General features: G+C 47.3%; 1 pseudogene; it reads right to left on the bottom strand.

Annotated features, from left to right (window-relative positions):
- The window catches only part of LOC127033790 (fibroblast growth factor receptor 3-like), a 31929-nt pseudogene extending 14926 nt beyond the window's left edge, over positions 1-17003 (bottom strand).
- Between the last annotated feature and the right edge of the window lie 1774 nt (positions 17004-18777).

Below are 18777 nucleotides of genomic sequence, written 5' to 3'. Positions count from 1 at the left end.
GTGCTTTAGGCAGGGAAAACAGGAGAATCTGGAGGAACCCAACAATCTCATTGTTTTGCCTCTTCTTAAACTGTTGAGATGTAATCTCAGGGAGCTTGGCCAGGGTTCAATTTGACAGGAAGATCTATTGAAGTGCTTATATGACCCTCATCACCCAAGTAGACAAGCACTTTACAATCCTGAATGGATTTTATACTCAATACCCCCATGAGATAGGGAAGCATTATCCCTATTTTAAAGGCCAGGTGCTCCAACAAAGGGTAAAGAAAGTGACTTGTCCAACATCATAAAGGAAATTTGTGGCTGAGCTAGGAACTGAACCCAGGTCTCCTGTAGCCAAGTCCAATGCTGTATCCACCTAGCTACCCTTAAGATAACACTCATCAGTTTCTGTGACCCACTCTAACAGAAATCTGTGGAAACAAGCATCAGTTATGGAAGCCAAAGGGAGAATTTGGCCCTAGGTTTGCTCTTTTTATGTAGTCATATTTTTTAAATAAAAAATGAACCCCAAACCAAGATAAATGCCAAGGGCAAATGCCTAACAGCCCCAACTCCTGCCATTCCTTCATGGTGCTGTTCTCTGTACCTTTTAACATCTTGACAGCTACAGTGATGGCCTTGTCTGGTTTGTCCTTATCGATCCCAGTCGCTTCTGCCATCACCACTTGACCAAAACAACCTTCACCCAGAGGTTTCCCCAGAGTCAGGCTGAAGTGACAGACACAAACAAATGAATTAATATGTGACCGGGCTGAGGACTGGAATGAAGACAGAAGAGCGACATGTTTGACTGACTGAGATCTCATTAATTCCCACTTGGGATCAGCAGGCAGCTCGAGCTCTGAAACATTTGCTAGCTTCAGCCCATCACTGGATGAGACACAGGTGAGATTGACCAGCGGGGTACCGGAATTCATGGAGGGGTTTGACTCCAATGACACCAGCTTCAAGAGAGCAAATAAAATGTTATTGCCAACTGCCTCTGAGTCAGATACATGCAGCGGTGCTTGAAAAGGAACCAGCCAAGAAAATCACTTTGAACTAATCTTTGATTATTGAAGAGTTACAATCAATTGTAACCTGGAAATTAAAAATATCAGTCTCATATTATGGGAGTGTATCTATCTAGGCATGCAGAGCCAGATCCTCAGCCAGTGTAAACCAAAGCAGCCTCACTGAAGACAGTACTCTATTGATTTACACCAGCTACATCAGTTTATAGCAGCTAAAGTTCTGGCCTATATGCACGGAGTGTGTTTGTGTCCATGGAGTCAGTCCCAGCTTTCCATTCCCAATAGGTGGTTTACAGCCAGAGAGGCTGAACCAGCAGGGTTTGCAGTCCTTTTTAATTCCTACGCTTACTGCTCTGCCGTGCCAGTCTCTGATGCACGACTGGATGGGATTTTTATTGCACAGAGTGCCATCATTGTCCCTTGCGGAAAGAAGGCCCAATTCTGGACCCACAGAAATCAGTGGAAGATTTTCAAGTGACTTCAGTGGGAACAGGACCAGGAATACACTTCTTTTCCCACTCCTCCCCTTCACGCTGGCTACGGGCACAGGACGGTAGGCTATTCTCTGGAAAGTCCATCTTCCCTGAGGTGTTGTTACGTGCGGCCAGCAGGGCTGGTTTAAGGGTATGTTTTACTAGTCCTAGGTAAGCCCAGGGCTCTGTGGAATTGCTGGCCTCTGACAAACAATAATTGCAAACTAAAAAGAGAGTTAACTGTCACACACTACGTTTTCACTGAAAAAAATAAATGAATAAGTGAAAACACACTGAGACACGGGGCCTGACTCTCCTTCAGGCAAAGGGCCCGCTGATGTTAATGGGATTGTAGCCTGAGTAAAAACATAGGGTCACGTTCTTAACGTAGAAAGGAAATGTAAAGGTAGCTATAGGGGGGATAGGAATCTTGTATCTACTTTCTGTTACCTGTACAGTAGGGGTGTTCATGGCTTTTTTGTTGGTCATTTTCACCCTACAGACAATTATGATAACCACCACCAAGAAGAAGAAAATGAAGCCGAAGCCAACACCACAGCTGAGGATGACAGCAAAAACGGAGCCAGAATCATCCGCCTCCACTAGCTCTGTAGAGTAACAAGAGACGGAAGCGAAGGGTGAGGACAGGCAACAGCAGCCAACATGTGCACATGTAGTGCGAGAAATTCAGGTAGGGCCTGAGCGAAAGCTCACTGTCACCAATGGGAATCTTCCCATTGACTTCAGTGGGAATTGGATCAGGGCTAGGTTGGACACATCTTTGTCTATGCGTAACCCCATTGGACTTGACCCAGGAGCCCTCCCAAATCCACAACTCTGAATGCTTACAACAGGTGTTTTGCTTTTGCAAACAATGCAGGATCGGGCCCTTCCTCTATTTCAGTCATCAGTTTTGACTCCAATGCTGGCAACAGATGTGCCCCAGACAAGGGATTAACATGGCAACTCAAGCTAAGATTTCAGTTTATCTCACCTGAATCACGCCTGTCTCCAAAGTATGGTGAGGTTAAAAACACGATACTTGAATGAGGATAAATGGGAAACTTGGCATAATTATATTATAATTCATAATGTAAATATTTTGTTTGGACAAGTTAGGGAAGGACAGATTATCCCAATAAGTTTAGTGAAAATCCCACCCCAGGATTCCAGAAAGTCGGAACTTCCCGTAGGCCCCTTGAACAGGCATGAGCGCAATCATTTTGACGGCTATAATATAATTAGCATCATGCACTTAGAGCTCAATCCTGCAATCCCCCGTCAAGAAAAGCGCAAATCAAGAATAATTCCCCACCTGCTCCCTTCAGTCCAGGCACTTCTGAATTTACAAGAGGTCAAGGCAAAACCAAAAACATACTAACAGAAAGAAGATGCCCCATGATTCTTTAATCAGCAGTGGAACTCCTTATAGTGAAATTATTCTGCTTCCTTTCACACAGTCACTTCACTCTGGGCTAAATGCTGAGCTGGGTAAGCTGGGTGCACGTGACTTGAAAGCAGTTGTACAGCTGCACTTGTGGGCACAGTAATGAAGAAAACTCACGGGGGAACACTAATCCTTCGTAGGCAAAGGGGATATGGAACCACTCAAGCTCCACCCCAAAGCCTATTGATTTCAATGAGTCTTTCCACTGACTTTATTGGACTTTGAATCAGGCTCTCAGTGACTGTGTCCATGAAGCAACATAGCAATGTGAAAAACGGGGGTTCCACCCATAATCAGGGCATGGCTATTGTCTATATATACACGTACAGACTGTGCAGCAAGCTACATGGCTGCGAGCCAGCTTACCAGATGAGCAGAGAACCTTTGCACAGGGCCTGGCCCTGGCAGGTGCAGAGCTCTGCTAACCCCTTTCTCTCTTTGCTGAAAGTGGAAGGGTCACCGCAGATGACTACAATCTGCAGCTCCCTAATGGTTGGTGCAGTCTGGACCCCACGTTCCAGTTTGCTATACCTGGAGCTTCTTTGCATCTGAGTTCACTATCAAGTTCCACTTTAGCTGGGCTTTTGTTTTTTTAAATATGTTGTGAGTTCATACATTTTAAAACCAATGCAACAATTTGAGGATACGATCTGGGCAGATACTTATAATAACGTAAACCTCTGAACTTATACCAATGGAAATGCTTTTTTAATCAAGGGGATGGCAGAAGCAGAAACAGAATCAGATACCAGCCATTTTAGAGAGAAGAACTGGCAGATCCCACTTGCCTCAAGGCCCGTCTTTGAGGAGACACTCTGACCCCTAACAAAGGCAATTAATATGAAAAAATCACCTATTCAGTTAATGTCAGGTTTTAGAAATGCCAAAGTTTCTGGTTCATAAAAATGTTCTGGGGCACGTCTGTTTGCAAGGGCTACCAGTGGTGGTGGTAGGCAGGATCAAAATGTGTTTTATACCCAGGGAATTTAAGAGAATATAATGTATCTGCTGCCCATTCAATGGACTATTAAAATGAGTATTACATAAAAAGAAAAGGTTGGATTTGGGTCTGCTTCTGCAATTGTTCTTGGGCAGAACCCCCATCAGCTTCAGGGGGAATGCTGGTTGAACCTTCCCCATGCGGTCTAGCCCACACACGAGTTCATCCATTTTAACACAAGGCCAGCTTTCAGGGTGTGGGACAGTGCAGTCTCTCTCTCTTAGCAGCACTGCAGATCTCTCCGTTGCATGTTCTGAACTTGTTCTATGTCAATGTAACTCTTGTACATGAAATGAGCAGAAGATGGGGTCATCTCAGCCTCCATTTTCAGAGCCTACACAGCTCCCATTGCCTTCAGTTGGTGCTCAGAGTATAAGCACTTCTGAAAATCAGCCCAGGAGTGCTTGGGAGCCAGGACTCCTGGGTTCTGTACCTCCATCTCTACAAGGGACTCTCACTGTGACCTTCCATTTATAGATGAGCAGGCTGAGAAATTATTTTGAAGTAGAAATAATACTACATGTCTAAATCAAAGGGATCTTGAGCTGTTCAAATCATTATTATCTCTAAAGCGCTTTGTGAGCATGTCCATATTTAACATGCAACTGCAGTTTTGATTAGAGATCTGCACGGCAAACTGAAGAGGAGAGTTCTTTCTGCAGAGAAGTCGACTAAAGATCAAAACTCACTGCTCCATGTAATGCAGAGTTTGCAGAACTGTGGCATTTCTAATTTGAACACTGAAGCATCACCAAGAGGAAAGAAAGGGCACAGCGCAGAAGGAAATACCTGGTAGAACCATCAGCCAAGCAGAATGATGTGAAAACCCCACAGAATTCTCAGCGAGACAAATATATTCCCCTGCATCCTCAAAAGTAACATTTCGCAAGTACAGAATTTCCAGCTCCTTATCCGCTGTGTTAACACCTGACGTCTACAAGGGGGAAACATACACATATACAGAAAGAGGAAAAACAGAGGATAAGCCACATTCACAGCACGTTTGAGGACACCACACAAATTTACAGGCAAATTTCAAATCAGATGAAGATTTTTTTGTTTCTTTGTTCTCAGTGGCCTATCTTCCACATTTATTTATTCATTCCTGTTTGCAACCTGTAGTAAAAGCAAAAGGCTCCCTTCGCCAGGCTCTTACTCTGTCCCACTAATGAAGCATGCAAGCAACAGCATCAAAAGGAAAAATTGCCTCCACAACAGGACCGACTGTTATTTAGTAGGGTGAGTGTGGGGGAAAAAACAGAGCTTGTACGAAAAAGAGAAAGAGAGAAGGAAGAGATGTAGAGAGAAAAGAGTAAAGTGCTGACCAGATAAATGGTGACTTAATACAGAAAAATATTTACAGAGGAACACATGAAATTGTTTTTAATGTCAAACACCAAAAGTGTATCTGTTAATACAGCTCTTGATGCTATAATGTAATTCTGGATCACCATTAGAAAGCGTCCTTTAGGGAACATTCCTACATTATCAGGGAGCTAGACTGGCTGACTTGCCTCTCACTTTATACTTAGTCTACCAACTTTTAGCACCGTGACACATGTCCCCTTGGATCCATATATACTGCCGTTGACTTCCACGTGTTTCAGCCACTGGATGTGAGGCTGGGCATCACTGTACACCTTGCAGTGGAATTCGACATCACTCCCTACCACCACAGTCTGGTTGGCAGGCAGTCCAGCCTGGAGAATAGGCCGGTGGCGGGACCTTTCTGAAGTGAAAATGGGGAACTCGTTTTTAACACCTCTCCCCACTGAACATGCCTGTCTGTGGCTTTCAGCGCCACTACCAATGTCTGCACAGGAGCTTGGACTAGGGCTCATGAAAGGCACTCGATGAGCAACTCCTGAGAACACAGCTCTTTGCTTACCCACAGAAAGGGTACACCTGGGGAGCTGCAGCACAGGCTTCCCAGACACTGCCCCAATCAACATGTCTCAGTCCTGAACAGGAAGCATTATGTCCAGGATAGTGCATTCACTCCTTGAACGCTTGCTGAGAAGGAGGGCCAGCTGGGTTTGTGGTTATGGACCCGCATCATTCACTTCAGGGGACGGACTATATGATTAAGCCCAAAATCATCATTGCACATAAGCCATCTTGATGATGACTATGTATCAGAAGTGAAGAGGAAGTAGAGAAATCTTACCTAGTACATGTAGCTGGTAAGTGTGCCTAATGCTGCCATATTTGTTCTCTACAATGCACGTGTAGTTCCCTCGGTCTGACGGAACCACGCTCTCCATCAGTAGGCTCCACTGCTGATGCTGTAACTAGAGGGAGGAAAAAACATCAGCCAATCATAAGACATCACCAGCTAATATTTCATTGGACCATTATAATCAATGAACAAATGGCAAAACACAATGGGCCTCATTCTTGTTTATTCCCAGGCCTCTTCCCCCCTCCCCACTCTGCCAGCGTGCTGGGGCTGCAGCACGTGTGTAAATGTAAGTTATGACCACTTCAAGCACAATTTACACTGCCTGCCTGGTGTAAAGTGGTCTTTATGTGAGAATCAAGCCCAATGAATCAACCATACGGTGGGCTGTATTACAGGCTCTGATCCTGCCGGGGGCTGTAGATGCTCCCATAATATAAATAATGGGCTGTAAGCCCATTGGGGCATGGACCAGATTTTTGTTCTATGTTTGTACAGCACCTAGCACAATGAGGACCAGGTTTACAGCTAGAGCTCACAGGAGCTAAGGTAAAACAAATAATTGCGAGCTGCACTTCTATCTTCTGCCTTTCATCTGAGGAACTGAAAGTGCTTCAAAGACATTAAATAAGATAGCATCACATACTCCAGTCAACTGGGGGCCAGAGAAGTTAAATGGACTCCATCAGCTTAAAGAACCACACCTTTGGGGTTTTTTTTTGGCAAATCTTTAACCTACTTGTGTTACCAGTAACACCTACCTGCCGATCACTAGAACTGAAAGAGATTGGTGAGAAAACAAAATTCTGTTTTTTACAGTTTGTTTACTCTGGGTATTAGGCAGCACTTTATGTACAGTCAGCCTCACTATTTCCTTTATATAGTTATCTGTTTCCCTTTCTCAATGGGTGTGTCTTCCAGTGGGTAACAGGTGAGAGACAAACATAAAAAACCATAGGAAAACCATGAGCGTAAAGCACAAAACTGTCAGGTGTCTGACACTGGTTCGGGTATAGTACATGAACACCCTGTCTTTTCTTTAACTGATTGGATTTCAGACCAATGGTGTCCACTTTAAGTGACTTTGCCAAGGTTACAGGGGCCCATCAGTTGCAGGGCTGAAAATGAATGTTGGCGTCCTTGCCTCAAAGTGATTCATGTGCACATGTGCGTGCGCACACACATACATGCACATGCACAGACACACACACACACACACACACGTGTGCTCGGTATGCATAATCCCCGTGAGCAGAGTTAGTTAACCTTCCCAAGCCTCTGGACATCAGTTAGAAGCCAACGGCCCCCAAACAGCTGTCAATAGTATTTTAACAACGCATTTTGGAGCATATTCTTGGTACACAGAATCAACTGGCACTAGTGATGCCAGTTCTGCACACTACAGAAAACCAAGGGCTGATGCAGAAAATGAGTGGTTAATCAATTGTCAGCACTTTTAGCTACAGCTGGTGAAATCAAATGGAGCCACTGTAATCATCTTTCACTAGTTGTTATCTGGATCCCCATGCCTTGTTTTAAAGGGATCAGAGCACAATTAACCTGTCAAAAGCAGCATTAATAATATAATAACAATAGGAGATATATCAATCTCCTAGAACTGGAAGGGACCTTGAAAGGTCATTGAGTCCAGCCCCCTGCCTTCACTAGCAGGACCAATTTTTGCCCCAGATCTCTAAGTGGCCCCCTCAAGGATTGAGCTCACAACCCTGGGTTTAGCAGGCCAATGCTCAAACCACTGAGCTGTCCCTCCCCCACTGCACTGGGCATTGGGTGTAAGGACTATGAAGCGAACATGGCTTGGTTTTAATGGAGGGTGTCACACTCTTGCCATAAAACTACTTTCCCCCCACCTTTTGTATCTCGGCATCTGCTCAAGTAACAGTGTTGACTGGCCTACATTCCTAACCTTTCTAAGTGTTGACAACAAGGCATGTCTGTGCATTTAAATGCATACCTAACAGAAAGACAGAAAGGTTTTGACTGAAGAAAGGTTTTAGCCGCTGACGATTATGGGTTCAATTCTGATGCTCTTCCTGGAGATTTCACTGGGCATTCTGTTATGTAATTTACAGGTGAAACTGGACCAAATTTGATGCCAGAACTTGGGGTGGGGAGAAGGGTGTCTTAGTCTAAACCTGTTACTGATCTGTCTCTATAGTGGCTTATATCATAGCCTTACATCTTCACACCCCTCTTTATCCTTCTCTCCTAGGCATTTTTAAAGCATCCATCATAGTAGTATCTAGGATGTGAACTCTGGTAAAGCTTGGCTCCAGATACGAAGCGAGTGGCAAAACGGTGTCATAAACCTAGATCCAAACACTCCAAACATCCAACCACATGTCTTGCCTATTCTAGATATAAAGTGTCCATCACCTCATTGTATGGGACTTGAGCTCTGGGGAAGTGGGATCTGAATACAGATTCAAACTGTGGGTCAGAGCTCTGTTCCTGTGACACAGAAGGTGTCTGGAAAGATTTTTTAAAAATAACTAAGGAAAAGTTTTAGTAGAAAGCTGAGTCCAGACCCAGGGGATCACAAGAAGGATGTCCCCAATTTTGGGCAGTGTGACGAACTGGGAATGTTCTTAATGTTTGCTCTGAATACTGTGTTGGTGCCTCAGTGTCCCCATGGCAGTTCTTAAGTATCTGGCAGAGCAAAGGGCCAGTGCACCTAAATGCCTGGCACTCTGTCTCCTAGCAACTGATGGCCTGGGCCCCTCCTCTGCAAAGGTGCCAGCTGAAGGTGTTGGAGACAAAGAGATCAGGTGACCTCCTGGCCCGGGAAAGGGGCTGAGGAGAGAGGAGGGGCTGAGAGGGGTTGTTAGTCTGGAGCTGGCTGGGGTCAAGGGTGGAGGGCAGACCTGGGGGTCTGGCTCACTGCCCCCCAGAATGGACCCAGCCGAGGGGTCCGGTTCGCTGTATCTACAAACTCTGTTTTAGACCCTGTTCCTGTCATCGAATAAACCTCTGTTTTACTGGCTGGCTGAGAGTCACGTCTGACTGCAAAGTGGGGATGCAGAACCCGGTGGCTTCCCCAGGACCCTGCTGGGGTGGACTCGCTGTGGGAAGCGCACGGAGGGGCAGAGGATGCTGAATGCTCCAAGGAGAGACCCAGGAGGTGAAGCTGTGTGAGCTTCTTGCCCTGAACAAGTCTGCTCCAAGGGAGAGGAGGCTCCCCAAAGTCCTGCCTGGCTTGGTGGGGAGCAGTTCCAGAGCATTGCCCGGTGACTCCGTGACAACTGGTGGCAGCGGCGGGACGTATTGCACCCCGTGAATGGCGCTGCTTGCAGTAAGTGACTGGGGAGCAGTAAAACAAAAGAGGGATAATGAGGACCAGGCGTGCTGAAGGCTCAGAGAGGGACGGTTTCAGGGGGCAGTTAACCTCTGGGAGTGTGTGACCAGCGAGAAGGACTGTTGGAGTAACGGGGTCCCCCTGAGGACTGCAGCGAGCGGTCTCAGGGGCGGAGGAGCTTGCCGCTCGACCCTGGGAGAGAGAAGGATTTTGCAGTAGCAGGGTTCCCCTGGGGATTGCAGGAGCAGTCCCAGGGGCAGAGGAGTCTGCAGCTCGACCCTGGCAAAGAGGTGGTGATCACGAGAAGGGCTGGCACACCAGGGGTTCTTCCTGGAAACCATGGGGGAGCCAAGAGCACACAGGCCTGTGAGTCCAGAGCCACTTGGGAACGGTGAAGTGATGGCCTATCACCATCTCCTTGAGAAGGACATTGTGATCCTGTGCACAAAGAGAGGGTTACACATGGGGAAATTCACCAAGGCACAGTTAATCGTGCAGTTGGAGGAAAAGCACCGCTCTGAGGAGCAGATTCCTGGCCCAGATGAGCCTACAAGAGGATCTGAGAGCAGCTGGAGCATCAGCCAGGCATCCCCGGGAGTCTGGTCCCCAATCAGACGAGGATCTTCACGATTGGGTTCCTCATCAGGAGATTGGAGACGGATGGGATGGGAGCAGAGCCTGAGAGAGCGAGAGGACCGTGAGAGAGAGCAAGAGCCCGAGGAAAAGCTGCAGGAGAAGCAGCAGCAGCGTGGACTGGTGATGGTGGATCAGAGAGACATAGGGGGCTGCCCAGGGGTTAGTGGGGAAACACGCCTGCGGGGGCGAGACCCTGGGACAGAGAGAACTGTGGTGGTGCAGCCCCAGATGCTGAGGGACTGTGGGACCTGGGTGAAGTTCCCTGGGGTGAAGCCCCTCGCCCTGCCTATGGCCCAGATCCCTGTGCAGACACAGGAGGGGTTGGGCTGGCTGGTCGTTGGGGTTCTCCAGGATATCGGCTGGGAGGCCCTGTTGGGGGGTGACTGTCTCCCCATGGGACAGGATCCAGGCCCCGCTCCTGTAACGGCTGAGGGTTTGAATTCAAATCCAGGGAACCAATTGGCTAGGATGGAAATGGTCAGTGAAAATGCAAATGACCCGGCTGGCAGGGGGGAGGGGCTGCAGGGCTCAGGATACCTGCCTACCTGTAACCAGCCCCCTGGGGCTGAGTGGGAGGGAGAGATGCTCCCCGCCCCCCTGCACACCGGAGAGGGGGCTCAGGCTGGCTCTGATGCTGTGACCAGAGCAGAGAGCTCGCTGCCTGTCCCCACTGGGACAGCAAGGGCAGCGCTGAGCACGGGGGGAGCTGAGACCCCAGCTGAGTGGGGGGACACCCAGGCAGGGCAGGTCAGCTGCCAAACAGGTTTGCCTGGTCCAGACGTGCTGCTGGGAAGTGATTACACAGCAGGGAGGGAGCTACCAGGGACAGGGCTCAGGGGGGCTGCGACCCCAGGCCCAGCCAGCGAGAGGGAGCAGGTCCCACTCCCTGCCCCAGCCGCTGAATCCCAGACTGAGCTGCAGAGGGATCTCTCCTTGGAGAAGCTGAGGGAACTTGCTGGCCACAGCGCTGCAAACCCCCTTGGGGAAGGCTGCAGGGACAGAGTCCTGCAGGAGGAGGGATTCCTGTACCGGGAATGGGCTCCCCAAGGGGAAGTAGAACTGGGGGGAATCGGGAGGCAGCTGGTGGTGCTCCAGGAATCCACAGGGTTCTTCCCGTTCAAGCTGCTGGATGGGAGGAGAGTGAGGGGACCCCTGAACCTGAAGAGGGAGGATTGGATGAAGAAGGGGGAAGACCCCCGGGGGGATCTCTTCGCTGAGGTGGGAGACAATCTCCCCATCAGGTGTTTCCCATTCAGAGTCACTGGGAAAGCAGCCCAGAACCTGGAGAGAGAGGTCAGGAACATGCTGGCTTTAGATGGGATCCAGCCGTTTTACAGCCCATGGGCCTCACCCGTGGGGCTGATCCCCAAGGGAGACAGGATGATCTGGTTTTATGGGGGCTATCAGAAGCTTAAAGCCATCACTGTCCAATGCCGACCCCATGCCTAGGCCTGGGGAGATTCTAGACAAGCAGAGGGCGATGGAGAACTTGGCCCTGGCAGACACTGATAACATGTGCATCTTTAGCCAGATCTGGGAGGAACAGGTGTCCCAGGTGAAGAGGGGGCTGGGCTGCCTCAAGGAGGTGGGACTGACGTTAAAAGCTGGAAAGTGCAAGGGGGGACGGCAGAGGTGTTGTGTCTGGGCCACAAAGTGGGAAGCGGCTGCCCAAGCCCAGAGCTGGCAAAGGCCAAGATGGGGGCTCTTAACCAAAAGAGCCTGAATCACAGACCGGAGGGCTGGGGAAAGACCCAATCCCAGCTTGAACCCCAGGGGTATTGGGGTGGCAAAGGGTGTGGGCTGCATAAAGCTTCCCACCGGCGGCCTGCAAGTGCCATCAAGCACACCTGACCTAAGGGAGGGCGTGAGACTGGACTGTCCTGGTGTAACTCACACCAAGGAATGGGAGAGATGCTGGGGCATCCATGGGAACCTTGGTGGGTTCGAACTTCCCCAGGTCACTGGCTGGAGTGACCTCGCTCAGTTCGGTCTCGAAGGGGGGAGAGATGTGACGAACTGGGAATGTTCTTAATGTTTGCTCTGAATACTGTGTTGGTGCCTCAGTGTCCCCATGGCAGTTCTTAAGTATCTGGCAGAGCAAAGGGCCAGTGCACCTAAATGCCTGGCACTCTGTCTCCTAGCAACTGATGGCCTGGGCCCCTCCTCTGCAAAGGTGCCAGCTGAAGGTGTTGGAGACAAAGAGATCAGGTGACCTCCTGGCCCGGGAAAGGGGCTGAGGAGAGAGGAGGGGCTGAGAGGGGTTGTTAGTCTGGAGCTGGCTGGGGTCAAGGGTGGAGGGCAGACCTGGGGGTCTGGCTCACTGCCCCCCAGAATGGACCCAGCCGAGGGGTCCGGTTCGCTGTATCTACAAACTCTGTTTTAGACCCTGTTCCTGTCATCGAATAAACCTCTGTTTTACTGGCTGGCTGAGAGTCACGTCTGACTGCAAAGTGGGGATGCAGAACCCGGTGGCTTCCCCAGGACCCCGCTGGGGTGGACTCGCTGTGGGAAGCGCACGGAGGGGCAGAGGATGCTGAATGCTCCAAGGAGAGACCCAGGAGGTGAAGCTGTGTGAGCTTCTTGCCCTGAACAAGTCTGCTCCAAGGGAGAGGAGGCTCCCCAAAGTCCTGCCTGGCTTGGTGGGGAGCAGTTCCAGAGCATTGCCCGGTGACTCCGTGACAGGCAGTCAGTGTACTTGATAAACCATTAGAAGCATGAAGTAACTCGTTGCAGACTTTAATCAAATCAGTGAGATACTGGAAATCCCTCTGGTTTATTTGGTGTTGTCACCAGGGCTGACGAGAGGGTAGGGGGGAAGGCAGTACAAATTACCGGGGCCCGGCAGTTTAGAATGGGACCCTGGCTTCCCCAGCTTCATCGGCCCTGTTTAGCCAGTCCACTCTTGCTGAGGGGCCTGAAAATTGTTTTTCAGTGGGGCCCGAACCCGCTCTCGGTGGCCCTGGTTGTCACTCTTGGCTCCTTGAGAGACAAACATTTGCAGACACACTTAGAAACTAAGGCCATGTTTGCTAGACTGGTCTGGGGAAGGGATAATCCTCAATCTCCCCCTTCCAGCCCCCCATTCCCTTCCAGGGTCATTTAACACACCCAGGCTTACAATATTATAGATTCCAGCAAGGATTCTATAATATTAATTCTCTTTGGGAAATGTCATGTGATAAGTCACATGAATTTCACTCCTCTGGCATTTAAGAATGAACTGTATATAATTTATTTCATCCATGTTTGGAAGTCTTCTCTTCCCCCGTTTTGAGGCACATTAGGTGGTATCTAAATGCCATTTACCAGAGGTAAAAATTAGAGGTTAGGATGGAATATTAAAAAAAAAAAATCCAAATTTGCATGTTTCAAGTTCCAGCTTTCTTCTGCTGGCCACGGATTTCCAAAGAGCAAAGTCTAAACTATTCTGAACTCTGGAGAAAAAGAGAAAGAGGAAATTGTGCTTAATGTGCATAAGTCCTGCCAAGTAGTGTCAGGCTAAGTACTGTTAGGCCTCAAACTTCTGGAAGCTGTAAGAAGCGAGTACAGTAGAATCCTGCAAGCATAAGCATAATCTATGGAGAAGCTTTATAGATTAAGAAGGAAACTCGGTAAAGGTTGATACAGACTTGTGGTTACTATGCTCTGCAACCAGACACCTCTTTAAGCCAATTTAAGGTTTTTTAAGTCTAGCAAGTTGACCACAACTAGCTGCAAAAAGAAAAGATGAGCTGGTCACAGGTGCACAGTTCATTAGTTCAAAACAACAGCAAATGCCACCCTGTAAAATCTGGCCACCTTGATTGGTTGACTTGCTCAAAAGCACGGCCAGCAAGTACTGTATAAAAAAAAATGCAGAAGTGCATATGTGTGTGTGTGTGTTGTTAACCTAAAAGAGATCGCTCTTTGTCAGGCTCACATACACCCCCTGAACCAAAGGGACTTGCGCTTCACTGACTATCTGTGCCTGGCCAGTGCAGGGAATGGTCAACTGAAAGGTAATGTATCTTTGGATGAAAACAGGATGAGGTATTAGGTAAAACGGTCTGGTAATGCTTGAGCTGGTTAATCTTAAATCTGTATTAATACTATAGGTTAAGTTTATCAATCAATTGTTTAAGTTGTTTAAAAGTAGTAGGAACTAATAGCAAATCATTATATAGCAACAGTATATGTATTTGTGCCTTGCTGGAAATGGGCACCGTGTGGGCAAGGTTAACAGATTATAACTCATAGTAACTTTGCAAGTCACTGTGCCTGTCTTCAATATAAATTACCATAAAGTTAGTATGAAAGTTAGTAAAAGTGTATTAATTAAATAAAAATATACATATGTGTTAAGATTGGTAAAATATAGTTAATCAATGTATTAGTATCACATAGAGGATTATATGCTATTGGAGGTGAATATAACGCCTGTAAGGTTGTTAGCTAATCAAAAATAGCAGCATTGCATGTTCTAGTAACTGTTTCCAATGTTAATTGTCTGTCATATATGAACTTATAGGAATAAGAAGTTAATGCATAATATTACTTGTTCCTGTGCCTGTCTCCAGTATAATTTGTCATTTATATTAATCCTCACTCAGTGTTGGTCTTTAATTCTGTTCTTCTTATTCTGTCTGTGTTGCCTTTATAGTCATAAGTCATTAAAAGCCTTTCTTGAGGAATAATTAGTTGTTAGTTTCTCTTTTGCGGACATTACTCAGCCTCATTCCATCTGTGTTGGGTGGTGGGAAGCTGCGAACACCCAGAGCCCCAATAAGGCCCTAATAGGAGCCCCCTTAGGGCTCTGATGTGTGCCTCCTCCTCCCATTAATCTTCACAGAAATGTTAATATTTGTGATTCTGGTCTTTGCAGGTTAATCCACTGGGCTTGGTCCTCAGCTGGTGTAAACTGTCCAAAGTGCCACCAGCTGTTGACCTGGCCATTCACTTTTACCGGGCCTAAATCCTGGGATAGAAGCTCAATCGTACCTGAAGAGTTTAATCTTCAATAAATGATACACTGAACTGATTTATTTTTTACTTTCTTTCTGGCGCAGATCCTCACCTGATATAAATTGGCATATCTATCTATCTATCTAAGCTCTACGAGGGCAGGAGGCAAGAAAGAGAGAAACAAAGCGATGTTTCTGTATCTAGAGAGAGAGAGAGAGAGAAAAAAAGAGAGAGAGAGATCTTTTTCTAGACAGACAGAAGGATTACACTCCTATTGGTTTAACAGGCCTCACACTGCCTCCGATAGCTTTTTAAACATTTACTTATTGCTGGAAGGTGCCTCTAGAGAAAATGAAGTGCTATGGTGCAAGAGATGTGACTGTGATGCAGAGGATGAAACTTTTCTATCTGAACTCAAGGAGAGATTCACACCACAGGAAAGTGGGAAGTGGAATTACTTTTACCTTTAGGTTTAATTCTGCAAGCATAATTTAGTGCAGCTGTCGTCACACATTTTTGTATAAATGCACATGCAAGCCTGAAAGCAGTTTACGATGATCCGCACGGCATGCAATTAGTACAAAAATGTTTGTGCTGCACTGGGTGACTTGGAAATGTTATCTATTATCAGATCAGTTGCAGAGAGGAGTTACCTCCCTGATTCTCCTCTCGCCTTAACTTCTCCAAAGATCTAGAATTGCCTGTGTGCCCTCAACCCTGTCAACAAACCACAATGTGCTGATTAGGAAGCTTCAAAGGTTTAAGTGAAACAAACACATTCAGCTCTTCCAGGAGCAGTCTGAGTGAAGACGGAGGAAACAGTTTGGAAAGAGAGAGATTTTTCTGTCGTATGACTCTGTTGTGTTTATAACCATCCCACCAACTATTCTGGTCCCCAAAAGGGTAAACAGGAAGGCATTTGTATAGTAGAAGAAGGGAAAAAATCAAGAGCAACTGATTTTCCTGCTCAGTTACTGCCTTATTTTGATGTACAATTACAAGGTGGCACAGAAATTGTGGTCAGATAAGTCGCCTGGTTAGGCATTCATTTACTTGTTTTCAGTGTCTGTGGGCTCTGTTTGTAGACATCAAAATCATACTACCAACTGGTCTCTCTTTGGTATTACCCAGGGCAAAGGGGCTTCCAGCATTTCACCACAAGAATGTTACTGAACTGAGTCTCAGTATTTCTGCTGGGCTCGTGTTACACATCTGAATGATGACAGAGAGAGGTCTGCTTAAGAGCTTAGATCAGATGCTGATCTCTGTTACATGGGTGTAAGTCAGGAGTCACTTCACTGATTTCAGTGGTATCACTCTGGGTTTACACTTTTGTAACCTGGACAAAACCTGTCTCTTTGTACCTTGTTGCATCTAGCTATTGCAGCGAGCACAGCAATACACCTGATTTTTTTTTCAAGGTTATTTTTAAAAAGACTAGCCAACATGAGCAAATGCTCAGAGTTGGCATTCCACCAGAATGAGCAGCAGCTAATTTTAACAATTATTGGAACAATTAGTATGGTTATCAAAAATACCCCCATTCTGGCACAGTCACTGGGGTTTATGATGATATACACTGATATCCTTCTCGCTCATTTATGATAAAGTTGCCAGGATTATGGGCAGTACTAAGGGAAATGCAATTTGTACATATCATAGAAAAAACATCGAGCAGAAAAATGTCACAAGCTCTAATGGTCATGGAAATATTTACTATGTAAAGCCAGGGATCTCATCTTGCTTGCCCCTATCAGGGTTGCTCATTGAACGCTGGCTCCGATCGAGCCATCAGTAATAGATCCAGAGATGAATGAACACAGCATAGCCAAGATTAGACCCACAATGCCTTACTCTGATGCCCGCAATTCGATGTTCTGCCTTGAATTCTTTGCCATTTTTCAGCCAGTATATGGATGGGGTGGGGTTGCCTGCTGCACAGCAACGGAAGCGAACAGTACTTGCTGCGGGCACAGCTAGCAGCTTCTTCTCCATCCTTTTTAATGGGTCCAATAAGGAGCATCTGAGAAGTGAAAGACACAAAACAAATAGGCTTATTTCTGCAGAGCATAACATGGGGTAGAGCAGCTGCTTTCTAAGACCCAGAACAGAAGCTATACATACATGTGGCAAAACACATGTGGCCTTCTGTAACACCACACAGCTCGTGTTTTGTCACACCCGGTGCTAAGAGATGAAGCAGTTTACTATAAACCAGATTTAAAAAAAATATCTATATATAACCAGCAAAGAACGATAATTGAGTTAAATCAGGAGTTTCTCAAGTCAGGGCCAAATCCTGAGTAGTGCTGACTACTTGCTTTACTTCCAGTGGCTTCAAGGCATTAAAGGTGTTGAGTGTTTGTCAGGAGCTGCTGGTCCCCAGGGCCGGAACTAGGTTTTTTTGCTGCACAAAGCAAAAAAACTTGGCTGTCCCCCACCCCAGCCCTTGGCTCCCCGCCGCACCCCCTACTGCCCAAGCCCTGGGCTCCTCACTTCCCTCCCACCCACACACCGCCTGCTTCCCCAGCCCTGGTTCCCCTCTGCTCCACCCACACCCCCTGATGCCCCAGCCCTAGGCTCTCCCCTCTCCACTTGCACCTCCTGCTGCCCTAGCTGTGGACTCCCCCCCACACGTCCACCCTCCTTCTGCCCTAGCCCTGGGTCAGTGGTAACTCGCTCCCAGGGTGGGTCATTCAGCAGGAATTTTCGATGTGCACAGAACACAGACAGGATTCAAGTATCAGATGGGTAGCCGTGTTAGTCTGAATCTGTAAAGCAGCAAAGAGTCCTGTGGCACCTTATAGACTAACAGACGTTACGGAGCATGAGCTTTCGTGGGTGAATACCCACTTTGTCAGATGCATGTAGTGGAAATTTCCAGGGGCAGGTATATGTATGCAGGCAAGCTAGAGATAATGAGGTAGTTCAGTCAGGGAGGATGAGGCCCTGTTCTAGCAGTTGAGGTGTGAAAACCAAGGGAGGAAAAACTGGGTTTGTAGTTGGCAAGCCATTCACAGCCTTTGTTTAATCCTGAGCTGATGGTGTCAAAATTTGCAGATAAACTGAAGCTCAGCAGTTTCTCTTTGAAGTCTGGTCCTGAAGTTTTTTTTGCTGCAGGATGGCCCACCTTAAGGTCTGCTATAGTGTGGCCAGGGAGGTTGAAGTGTTCTCCCTACAGGTTTTTGTATATTGCCATTCCTAATATCTGATTTGTGTCCGTTTATCCCTTTTCCGTAGTGACTGTCCAGTTTGGCCGATGTACATAGCAGAGGGGCATTGCTGGCATATGATAGCATATATTACATTGGTGGACGTGCAGGTGAATGAACCGGTGATGGTATGGCTGATCTGGTTAGGTCCTGTGATGGTGTCGCTGGTGTAGATATGTGGGCAGAGTTGGCATCGAGGTTTATTGCATGGACTGGTTCCTGAGATAGTTACTATGGTTGCGGTGTGCAGTTACTGGTGAGAATATGTTTCAGATTGGCAGATTGCCTGTGAGCGAGGACTGGCCTGCCATCCAAGGCCTCTGTGAAAGTGTGGGATCATTGTCCAGTATGGGTTGTAGGTCCCTGATGATGCATTGGAGAGGTTTTTAGCTGGGGACTGTATGTGATGGCCAGTGGAGTCCTGTTGGTTTCTTTCTTGGGTTTGTCTTGCAGTAGGAGGCTTCTGGGTACACGTCTGGCTCTGTTGATCTGTTTCCTTATTTCCTCATGCCGGTATTGTAGTTTGAGAATGCTTGGCGGAGATTTCGTAGGTGTTG

Source organism: Gopherus flavomarginatus, chromosome 13, assembly GCF_025201925.1.
Source record: "Gopherus flavomarginatus isolate rGopFla2 chromosome 13, rGopFla2.mat.asm, whole genome shotgun sequence".
Lineage (NCBI taxonomy): Eukaryota > Metazoa > Chordata > Testudines > Testudinidae > Gopherus > Gopherus flavomarginatus.
This window is presented reverse-complemented; position numbering and strand designations above follow the sequence as displayed.